Source organism: Linepithema humile, chromosome 1, assembly GCF_040581485.1.
Source record: "Linepithema humile isolate Giens D197 chromosome 1, Lhum_UNIL_v1.0, whole genome shotgun sequence".
Taxonomy (NCBI): Eukaryota; Metazoa; Arthropoda; class Insecta; order Hymenoptera; family Formicidae; genus Linepithema; species Linepithema humile.
In genome coordinates this window covers 3,319,148-3,331,217 of record NC_090128.1, presented here as the reverse complement: position 1 = coordinate 3,331,217, position 12,070 = coordinate 3,319,148, and the positions used below count along the sequence as shown (strand labels likewise).

Genomic DNA, 12,070 nt, shown 5'->3' with positions numbered 1-12,070 from the left:
CGCTTATTCTTGAAGAAAGTACCGTAAGAGAGGAGTTGTAGAAGAAGCCGCCACTTCACCTTCGGGTACTTTTACGTTCCCTTTTTCCATCCTGCCTCTCTCAGTCTCTCTTTTCTTCTTTATCCCCCTTCAAGCGACAGGACGAGGATGCGAGAAGGGGGTGGCGCGAACAACTCTGTCCGCCGCGAAGAAAGAAACGCACACGGGGGTAAAGGAGAGTCGTAGGGAAAAAAGAAGAAAAGAAAAAACGAGCGGCCGATGAGAGAGAGAGGGGGGGAGGGGGGAGAAGGGGAGGGAGTAGAGCTCGGAGTGACAAAAAAGGACGCGAGGGAAAATGCAACGAGGGAAGACTCCGAAGAAAGTGGAGGAACTTTCCCGCCGCTGCTGTCTGTTACTCATTTCTCTCTCTTTCTCCCATCCTCAATTCTCCCGCACCCCTCCGTGAGACCCACTGCATTATTCATGACTTTGTCAACGTCGCTTGCCGCTGTATTTTTACGACATTATACTTGGAAAAATTCCCCCGCGCCGGCGAAACTCGATATAGAGCCGTGCGAGTGCACGCGAACGGTGTCCCGAAGAGGCGCCCGAGTCCTGTGTGTTGTATCCAGCAGATCGCGCACGAATGTCGAATCGAATAACGTATTGAGAGTGCGATGCGCGGCGATCGAGGGGAACGACACTGATCGTACACGCGATGTTTACACAAATGCGAATTATATTCGGAAAAATTGATTATCAAGTGCATGCGGAATGTCATAAAATTAATCGCTTCACTGCTGCTAATCAGTTTTGAAGCAACGAAAAATACATATTGTTAATAGCTACTAATTATTTTAAGCTGAATTTGCGTAATTATTAAATGCGATATATATCCGATAATAGCCGGCGTGATGACACTCGCCCTATTAATTGTATTTTATTTTAATTTATTTTCATTTTAATTTATTTTATTTTTATTGTATTCTATTTTCAATATCTGTAGCCAAAAATTCACTCGATATTGCGGCAATGCCTTGACGTATATTATTTTTTAATTCCTTCGAATCTTTATGAATTATTTGCATAGTTGAAACTTTTTAGAATCAAATTGTCGATGAAATTCTATTTGTGCGTTAATAATTAAATTATTATTTGTGGCGTACATAAATATAATTGCAGCCCATTCTCGGAGTCTATCCATTTTTAATATTTATGGGTCCTTCTTTTGTAGTCTATAAAAAGAAAAAATTATTTTGAAAAGAAAGAAATATACAGTTATTTTAAATAAAATGATTAATTTTATGACGTCCTGTATTTCTATTAGAAAGCAAGTTCTGTTGCATGATAAATTCCAATATAGATAAACTCTTAATTATTAAATAATATAGCGTAGAGATATGCCGCAAAAGCATGTTAATTTATTTTAAAAATATTAAAAATTAAAAACATAATTTACTGCAAAGTTATTGCGAAGGGAATTTTGAAATGTAACACAATCATTAATATCTATTTAATAAACATTTGAACTTCCGATTCGTTGGGCAAATTAAACCGCTTTGCGTAACCCGGAAAAAGCACTATCCCGCACACGTAATAAGCAATAAATTAGTAGATTTCACGGTAATTTTTCGATAAAGAGAATTTCCACTTTAATTAATACGATGATTAATATATAGCAGAAAATTCACGAAAACAGATTAAATATCAATTAAATATTGCATCTATTAAACAATCAAGTAAAGGGACATAAAATCCGTAAAATACATAGAACTAATTGTAAGTACTACTTAACAGTAAATTGCAAAAATCCACTGCGATATACCTGCGATGGGAATTTCCGGAGAATTAGCTGGATAATCGATGTCTAATAAAAATTCAAAACTCATTTTCAAAACCAATTAAATGGCCATTAAATTTTGCGGTCGAAAAAAAAAAGAGGGAACGGGAACGCTCGTCTGATAATAAATAACGCAATAAAGAATTGTTCTGGGCAAGGACAATCGCGCGACGGGACAAAATCGACGTCCTTTGTTCCGTCGAATTTTTGTCAGCCACGACCCGATCATCCGATGTTCCAGAAAGACGACGGGCTGCGCGAAAAAGGAAAACGAGACGCGGGTCGCGCGCACGCGTGTTCGCACGCGTCCTTCGTGACCGAAATAAATGGGACTTTTCTTTCTCTCTCGTCCCATTCTATTCTCCCTCCTCCCCTCCAGACCTTCTGCTGGTTCGCGTTTTCGTCCTTTTCTCTCGGCGGGCGTTTCCGTGCGGGTTTTGCCGCTGTGAGTAACGACACCTGTCCGACTTTGTAATGCCCGTGTTGGATATATTTTGTGACAGATGTACAAGGATCTCTCGCTCGCAATTAGTCCCGGCAAATCGCGAGCGACACCGCGCGAGTCCGGGCGTTCCGACAAGTTGCGATTGCAGCCGAGATCTATATTTCGGACTGTCGCGAGAGATGAGGCTGTCCGAAAGATGGGATTTCGGACATTGATATTACAGCGGCCTCACTTTGCATTTAGATTCAAAATATCTTCCCTTAAGTGAATTTCACGGACAAGCGATTTCACGGTGTTTTAAGCCGAAGCGCTGTGCGCGGCAACGCTTCCGCGAGACTAATGAGATAACCGTATGACGCGCTAAAAAGCCGCTGGTACAACGACAATGACGACGAATAAATCGCCGACGGTCGAAGCGCGCTCGATGCCGCTGAATTAATGGTATATTATGTAACGAGAGGGTGGGAATGTGGATAATAGGGAAATCCCTCAGCCTGGAATTCTCTCGTCGATGACGCAACAAACAACGCCGGCCGTCCGACGAAATAACGTTCGCGTCAGGCCTCTTCCGGGGAGAGTAGAACCATAGTTAAACAAGAGGGTTGTTCTAGTCGGCTGGACACCTATTGCCTATTGTTTGCATAAAGATAATAGACGCTCATCCACGATTCCTCCTCTACAGTCTCCCTTTCGCCCACCGCTCGATGAAATTCCGTGTATTCCTATTATCCTCCTTTCGTTATTATTGGAGCTCGACTTCAGAGCTAAATGGCTAGAAGTATATAGTGCGCTGAGAGAAAGAGTTATTCAAAATTCGGAAAACAAATGTCGTTCAAACTAAATTAAAATGCTTCATCAGAATACAATAAATGGAAAAATTAATTTTTAAGAAAATAATACACGTTATGATAATACACATTATTTGATTGCATTCTTACGTATATCTATACAATTTTTATTTATAAGGCTGTTCCAGACAAACCGTATCATCCGCAGAAGATGAAAATCTTTATGTTAAAATGTCGAGGCTACAATAGTTTTTAAATGGGAAGTGTTCAAATCAATATGTGGCATGTTTGAGCGGATAACTTTTTGAAATCTGATTGCTCAACTTTAAATATTTCCTATTTAAAAACTATTGCATCCTCGACATTTTGATATAAAGATTTTAATCTCTAAATGATATCAGAAATCTGTTATTAATAGATTATATGTAGTACACTCTGTTTACATAAATTATTCTATTTATTTTGCATATAAAAATATTAAAGAAATACTATCAAAACGTGAATACTTTATGAGATATTTCATATCCGAGATATTTTATTCAGGTAAATGCTGACTTAAAATGTAAAATCTGTCGCAAAACATTTATTTTTTGATGATTTTAATTCAACATTTTTATATGCAGGATAACAGTAATCAATTCATGTAAAAAAAAATACGTTTTTTCTATAAAAATACATACAAATCTTTTGTATTATCAAAACCGAAAATTGCTTCTGTTTTTAAAAGAATTAATATTTTTCGATCTATACTGATGTAAAAAAACTTTTTATTTATTTTAATAAAACTTTGTAAATTTCAAATTCCTTTATTTTAACATCCTGCATTGAATTGTTATTCAATGTTTGCTTAAATGACACATTTCGCGTGCGGATAAATAAAAAAAGTTTGTCCAACACTAACACCTGCTTCCACTGAACATAATTTTACGTAAGTAAGTTCGCATAGAAGTGTCTCGGCGACTTGGCGACCTAAAATTGCCAGATGGTGAAAAATCTTTTGTCCGGGCACAATGCGCGCGATGGCGCATTGTCAGTCAAGTGGCCCGAGAGCCAGCTTTGCCGAGCGACCTGAATCGCCACCGCGTGTTCCTGGCAGCGACAGACTCGTCTTTTCAGGATTCGGATCGTCTTGGATATTGATGTTAATCGGGAATGGCGGCCGACGAGAAGATTATACGCGACGTCAGTGCGATGCGAGATGAAATATAGAGTCGATTTTTATGCTGCTAAATTTTTTCGATTAGATTACGATTTCCATGGTATTTTCTGAGTATTCGGCTGTAACTCAAGAGTTCAACGGGCAACGATCGCGAGCGATTCCCGCTCGGTGAAACGAGAGATTATGCTATCGTTGGCCAAGTTGCCAATCGAGCCGCCACTCGAACAGTCACAACTTTATCACACCGCGCCGATCGAATTGTACGTAATCGAATCAATCTCTTTCGTCGTGGAGCGAAAAAGAGCCGGCCCGACTACCATTTTCACGGGATCCATCATCCTGAAATATGCCGTACGCTCGTCGTGACGAAGAGAAGAGCGATCTAATCGTCCGCTTGAAGGACTATCGATCAGGACACCTCATCGAACTACCCGAACTACATTCTATAAAAATCAAACTGATCGAGGTCTCTCGATATTCCGCGGCTAAAATACTCGGAATAACATTGACATAGAGTATCGATGCCGCTAACTACCACTTGAACGGAGTATCGATAGTGCTGCAGGTACAATAGTTAGGGCGCGCGCGCGCGCGCTGTGAGTCGTGACCTCATGGTTTATTCAAAGAGTCGCGTTCGCGAATAGCGGCTCGAATGCAATGGCATGGGTACGCAACGACGACAGTTCGCGGATAATCAAGTCATTAATGCGCCGCATCGGACGCGCGCTCGCGCCAAGTTATCCGATCCCGGAACAGGAAAACTTTTCGTGCCAGCTGAAAAGCGCTCGCACGTACGCAGTTTAGCGCTCGCGCAAACCGCACTTACACCGCGGGACGCATGTTAAAACAAAGGAGAGGGAGAAAGGTACTTCGAGTTTCCCCCCTCCCCTTGCAAATGGGAAAACTCTCGTCCTTGTGCAGCCTCCGTGTCTCACCGCCGGAAGCGACTGCTTGCATTATTAATCCCGATGGGCGCGTGATGCAACGTGAACGCCGCGCGATTACAGCGCGAACGACAACGCGGCGATTAAGAGAGAGAGCGTCGCGAGAATTTCAAAAGTATGCGTAAGGTTGCGAGAGCCGTAATCTCGGCGCGCGTTTAGCGCTTCGTGTCACGATGTGGATGAAGGTTTTGTTGCACCGGCAGGCTAGAATTCAAAATTTAATTCGTTTGTGATGAAATTGGGTCAACGATCGAATGAACAGAGAACATTGCGTATTGGTCAAACGATCTATTGTGGATGATTAACGTTAGTCGGTGGTCTGCGATTAATGATAGTTGACGAACGCGCCGCGCAATTAAACGCGCTTGTCGCGAGGATATATTATAATAATTTTCGAGGAGCGCGCGCGAGCGAGCACTTATTTACACGCGCGCCGACATAATTGATGCCATTCGGCCGCCGTTCGGGCATTATATCGCGGCTGTTTACATTAATTCACCGACAGAAATGATAGCGCGCATAATTTCGAGCTGCATGGCGAGTCGCGATCTCGCGTCCGGGACTCGCGGATTACGTATAGCATTGCGCCGGGACTCGCCGCATAATAATGCGACGCGCGATAGAATAATAATAACCCCGGACGCTATTACAATGGTGTCCCAGTCTCCTTAATACTGTGATTGCATTCGAGGGTGCACAGGTCAATTCAACGCATAGGGCTGCCGTTGCTATTAGCGAAGAGAAAGTCCGCAAATGGCTATTCCGACGTTTTTCGTCGGCCGCTTGCCAATTTCTGTTCCGCTATTGCATCCTTTTTAGAGTCGGAATTACATAGTCGCATTACGTTTTTCGGCATGCTGAAAACTCCACCGTTTGCTGCACATCCGTGTGCTGCATCTACAAATTGTGGATCAGGAGATTGCGCCCCGCGTGTAAATTTAATTTTATAATAAAACATTTCAAAGTTGAAATAACACATCATGCTCTATTATATAATTAAATCCGTATGCGGAGCGTATTCTGCTAATTTACAATTTGTAGATGCAGACCGGACATGCACTAAATGGCAGAGTCATTTGCCAGTACGCGTGTAAAAATGAATGTTGCTACACGCGGTTGCCACTATAAAATGCATACAGATAGCGGTATCTGAAACAAGACTTGGTAAACATCCTACGAAAAATGCTGAAAAATATCTGCTCTCAGATTTCTCTTTGCTATTACTATCAACCGCATTTATAACCGCCAAGCAGCAGACCGTTATATTAATATAATATTTTCCATTCGAAATTAACTGCACAGTTTGCACTCGTAAAATATTTCCTCTCAGTTATCACGTAACATCTCTCACCTAACACTCTTTCTCATCCCCCTTTTCCGTGCATTGTGCATTATCTCATCGTGGAAACGACGCGAGTGAAATTGTTTACAGACTAGGCACCACAGATAATCAAATGGGGCCGTGCAAAAAAATTGCGCGCGCAAGCATACAGCATCGCGAATGTAAATCCACCGCGCTGCCTAAATTACACTGCGAAAAAGAGCAACTCCGTGATACCACTCAGCTTGGCCACGAAATATAGACGAGAGTTTCAATCCGCGTCCCGAGGAAAAATATACGCTGGCGACGTAATTTAATTCGCCCCTCTAAGCGGAGGAGAAGGCGGCGGCGACAGCGGCAACGACGACGACGGCGGCGGCGGCGGCGCGCGCTCGAGAGTCAACGTGAAACTCGCCGTTCGTTAGTCCTGTATACCTTATGTTAGCATAATCTTTTATTACACGGCCGCAAAAAAGTTCCGGACCGCCACTAGCACTTAATTAAGTTTCCCTCCCCCGAGGAACGTCCCCCACCTCCTCTTGTTATTAAAGAATTTCTAACTACCTTCACTAGCCTCGCTCTCCGCGTGCGCACGAAAACTTCCGGCTGCAGCGCTCGCTTCACGCAAGACTCGTGTCGGGCAACTTGTTCGCTGCAAGTGGCCAGTTTAATGTGCGATCGTCTGCGATTAACTACAATTGCACAGCGGCGTGTACTGTGTACGGGGACATTAGTTTTTTTTTTTTTTTTTTTTTTTTTGACGTGTGACGAACGAAACGCGAGTGACTTTTCAGCTGACCGCTTCAATTAGGCGAGGCGAGGCGAACGAACGAGCGGTGACGCGGTCATTGGGTGTCACGTCTAAAATTCAGAGCGACTAATTGTGGCTCGCGGTCTTCCCCGGGATAAAAGCCAGAGAGGATGCGAGAGAAAAGAGGCGGAAAAAAAAGCAGGAAAGAAAGGAGAACACTCACGCTTGTAATCTGGACTCAATCTACGGAAAGAGAAAGAGGAAGAGAGACGCGAGTGGCTTCCATTTTTCTTCGGTCAGAGGCAAATCAATAGCTACAAGCTCGTTCCGACCGTGGGAGGAGCGCAACAAACACGAGCTGTACTTCCGGGTGTAAGGATCGCTAGCACATAAACCCAGTTCCTCCGCTTATTCGACACGACGGAGAAGGCGAGGAGGAAGGCGAGAGGTTGTCGCTAATGACGATTAATAACTCGGCGAGTACTCGAGAGGAATTGATTACGATCGGGCGTACGCAAAACGAGGAAGAGAAGTTCGCGGGTGGAAGAACGCCGCCGCGTGCCGCGTATTCGTGTGCGCTCGAGCATCGCACTGATCCTTCATCGTAATCCTTAGAAAGCAAGGAAGGAAAAATCGTTCGAGCAAAAGGATTTTATTTCGCAATGGCGTTCATTAACGAATGGCGGACTGCAATTTCACGGGATTGACAATTTCCAAAGAGTTCACGAAAATCACGATGCGATCGGGAAAGTAGAAACGTCTGCAGCAAGTATGGAATGTACATCGAATTTCCAATTTGTTGCAAAAATATTTCAACATCAAACATACATGCTGTTTAAACGAATAACAATTATACAAAGTAAAATAATAATTTAAGAGAAATTAATTTAATTTTTATCTCATTCGGAAATATTTATTTTATTAAATGTTATATTCATTCATTTGCTTTATCAATACGACACGCCTGTTGTCAGTCATCAATAAAGAATAACGGATTTACAACGTCGTGATTCAATTAAATCGAAATCAGCCGAAGATGGGCGACGGTAAAACCGTGCGACGTTTCGCGTGAAACAATCTAATAAAACTTTTGCATGCCCGCGTCACTCGTCGCCTGTCGATCGAATTTTATGAGACGGACGACCGCGAGCGGATATTTTCGGAGCCGCAATCAAGCGGATTGGCTTTTTCGGTCCGTCCGGGCAATTCCTACGGCAAACCGAACGACCGCCGGCCGCGCCATAGTAAAATCAACACAGGTCCGCTAGTAGGATTTAATATAGATCCGAGTTTTCGCTAAAACGCAGAGAAGCCAACACATCCGATGGCTACCTCGTCGTTTTAACCGCCGTACGCGAGCGCTATTTGTATCCCATTCGAGTGAAAAACATTTCTGAATTGCGCAAACCGCTACGCGTGTTTATCGTCATCAAAAGACAAAATCGCGCTCACTATTCACGTTTCTTTTCCTCTTTTTTCCGCTTTTCATTCCCGATACTCCTTCCTCCGCTCACGAGAAAAAGAAAAAAAGAAAAATAGATAGCACTCGCAAATCGCTTCGTAAACATTTTACTCAAATTAAAAAAGTTCAACGACGGGCATCGTTTACGCTTAGGTAAGCAGGCACGTGGAATTCAGCGTGAGGTTTCAATTAAATCACGAATTTAAGCTACTACTAACAGCTCCGACCGCCAAGGTAAAAAAAAAAGAACAGCGTCCTGTTAAACTGAATGAAAAAGCGAATCTGTAAAAGTAACCGGAAAAGTGAAATTTAATCTTTGATAATTTTGGTTTATATAGCATTTCGCATTATAAAAAGCTAAAATTTTAATATATTTTATGTTTGATGTCAACTTTTCCTTTCATCGAGAAAACATACAGAGAAATTCGAAAATCAAGTTTACACATATACAATTTTGTTTATATAAAATAATGTAAAAATTGAATTATATTTTACGTTAAGAAAAAAAATAAAACTATATTTGAAAATAGCGAGTCTTTATCTAATTTTTTTTATCGACGCAATAAAGCTACCGCGTTTCCTCATTCATCTCGTCTTTTAAACTCGCGAAAATTATCAGCAGAGAATGCGAATTCTGTCTGTTTGTCCAGTCGTTAGCGTGACAATAACGTAGCGGGACGAGATGACGAATGCCGTCATTCCCACGAGCTTATCAGTGAGACGTAAAGCCGCTCTAGTTACGGGCGCGATAAACCGCCGCCGTCGCAAAACTCAATAGCGGCCTTCTTATGGCGCGTAGTTAATGCAGCTGGGCAGACTCTGTCGGGGTCGTATCTACCGGCTGTTTATATCAACGATATGCATGTGCGCGAGGAGCGACGGAACGGTGGAGGTGAAGCGGTAAACGTTAAACCCGTCGTGTTACAATGCGCCCGTAACGTCGAGATTTACATACGCTGGTATAAAAAGTCCGACAAGCCCTTTATCGCTTCTCGCGGGAAATTCGAGTTGGTAATTACGATGTTCAAAGTTTAACTCTCACACGGCACGGCGGCCATTACGAGCATCACGTCATAAGAATAACGGCATATGTGCCTCTCGGTAATCGATCGGAACGTATAAACAGGTTTTTATTTAAGCGGCATCGAGTGAACGGCCCACGATATGATTGTAACACAATTATGAGAAATTCACGACACTTCGTAAAATTGTATCGCCTACGAGAGTGAAGAGTTGTGCCGAAGAAAGTTATTTCTAAACTTGGCGACCTAAAAATACGGGATATCGGAAAAAATTTTAATATAATTACATGAGCTGTTTAAAATTTCAAAGAGCTGTAACGCGACTTATATTAAAACAAGATTAATATAGCGGGATTAATATAAAAAATTGTTTAATGAAATAACCGACGAGAGGCTATTTATAACAGGCGAGATGAGAACAGGCGCAACATGCACGATTATTTCATCGGCATATTTTCAGTCATCAACGCACCGTGTCGTTGAAATAATTGTATATATCCCGCTTCTCGGGATACGATTGGGACAAAAAGTGCGTTTCTGAAAGTTTGAGTGCAATTTGCAGCACAAGTTAGTTGTATAATTATTGTAATAATTATAACAAAATTCCACTGTTACGAGAGTGAAAAGTTATATCGAACGAAAGTTAAACCTAAACATGGCGATTCGTTAAACATAGACGAGAGTTATGATTGCAACATAATTATATGAGAAATTTAATAAACTTAATTTCGAAAAATATATAATTGCGGGAGCGAAAGTTACACTGAACAAAAATTAATTCTATAGTGGATGGATTATAAATATGGAATATCATGAGAAAATTTAAATATAATTATACAAGACGTTTAAAACTGCAAAAGACTGTAATTTCGCAAATTACGTCAAAACATAATTAATATCGCATGCAAAAAATTATTAATAAAATAAGGCATCGGAAAATGATGAGACAAGGTGAATCATAGTTGCACATAAAAAATAAATATATACGCTTCTCGAGAATTAATCGGAATAAAAAATGGATTTCAAAGGTTCAAAGAGCCTCAAGTAAATGACTATAATTGTTAACACAACATAATTGTACAACAAATTTAGCGAGCAGCGCTTCGATAAACTACATTGTTACGAAAGTGAAAAAAAAATTATATCGAGCAGGAATAAATCCTACTAACTTGACGATTGTGAATACAAACTATCGCGAGAAAGCTTGAATATAATTGTACAAGACGTTTAAAATTGCATGGGGCTGTAATTAGATTAATACATTGCGAAGCAAAAAACTATCTGATGAAATAACGTCGCTGGCAAAGTTATTTATAACGGGCGAGGCGAGAGGTATCAACACGCGCGATCACTTCGCAGGCGAAGTCATAATCGCAAATAATTAGCGCGAGAGAGCTTATGCGCGCGCGCTCGCACGGCCTGCTCTTTCTCTCTCTCTCTCACTCTCTCACTCTCTCTCTCTCTCTCTCTCTCTCCGCTCGTCGCACAGATCGTATCCTATCGGCTTATTAAGTTGCCACCGCCGAGCATACTGCACGCTGGTGGCGTACTATAATTTGCAGGGTTATACCGTACTTTAAAGGCGTACTAAAGCCTCCTTTCTCTTCCCTTCCTCCCCCTCGATCCCATCCCATCCGACACCGCAAAGCGAGTGGATAAGTAAGAGGCTACCAGGCGGGAGAACATCCGAAACTGTCTCCCTCCCTTGTTCTCTGCTTCTCTCTCAATAAACTTCTCATTCTCTCCCGCGTCCCTCCCCTTTATTCCCTCTATCTATCTCCCGTGGAGATAGAGAGATAAATTGTTTGGCGTGGGCTCGCCGCTCAAAAGTTTCGCGATATTTCCACTGTTAGTTAAAATTAGTGGAGTTCCCGAAGGCAATTCTGATAACGCTATCTACCGTCCATGATTCTCCCATCCGCCCTTCGCGTCTCCTTGCCCTTTTGGTACCTTTTCGATCCATCTCTTCCCCCCTTCGCGTCCTACATCACTACGCTCGAGTCGCTACACGAGAATCTCACGAGAAATGCAATAAACTTCCGAGATGTATCCGGCTTTGAAATAGATGGTTCTTCAGTGAAAAGTTTAAATCGTATTTAGGCCTATTTAAGGATACTCCGCGTCGATCAAAGGGATGCACTTCACCCATCCATTAAGCGAACGTCACGGGACAGAATCGCATCTCGAGCAACGCCAGCTCCGGAGAATGGGGGCGGCGCTTATCGGGGTCCGGCGTCATCGGTGCGACAATTAGCGAAGTTTAATCGCCACTCGGTCAGCCGTAATTAAGGGTCTTCGCTTCTCGACCGAACGCGACAAAAACGGGGAATGCGCGAATTAAAGCTGAAACCGAGGCGCA

At 42.3% G+C, this 12,070-nt stretch overlaps 1 protein-coding gene across 9 annotated transcripts in view; it reads right to left on the bottom strand.

The window, feature by feature from the left end:
- Positions 1-12,070, bottom strand: part of kek2 (kekkon 2) — a 130,682-nt gene that overhangs the window by 30,457 nt on the left and 88,155 nt on the right. The gene's annotated exons all lie outside the window — the stretch shown is intronic.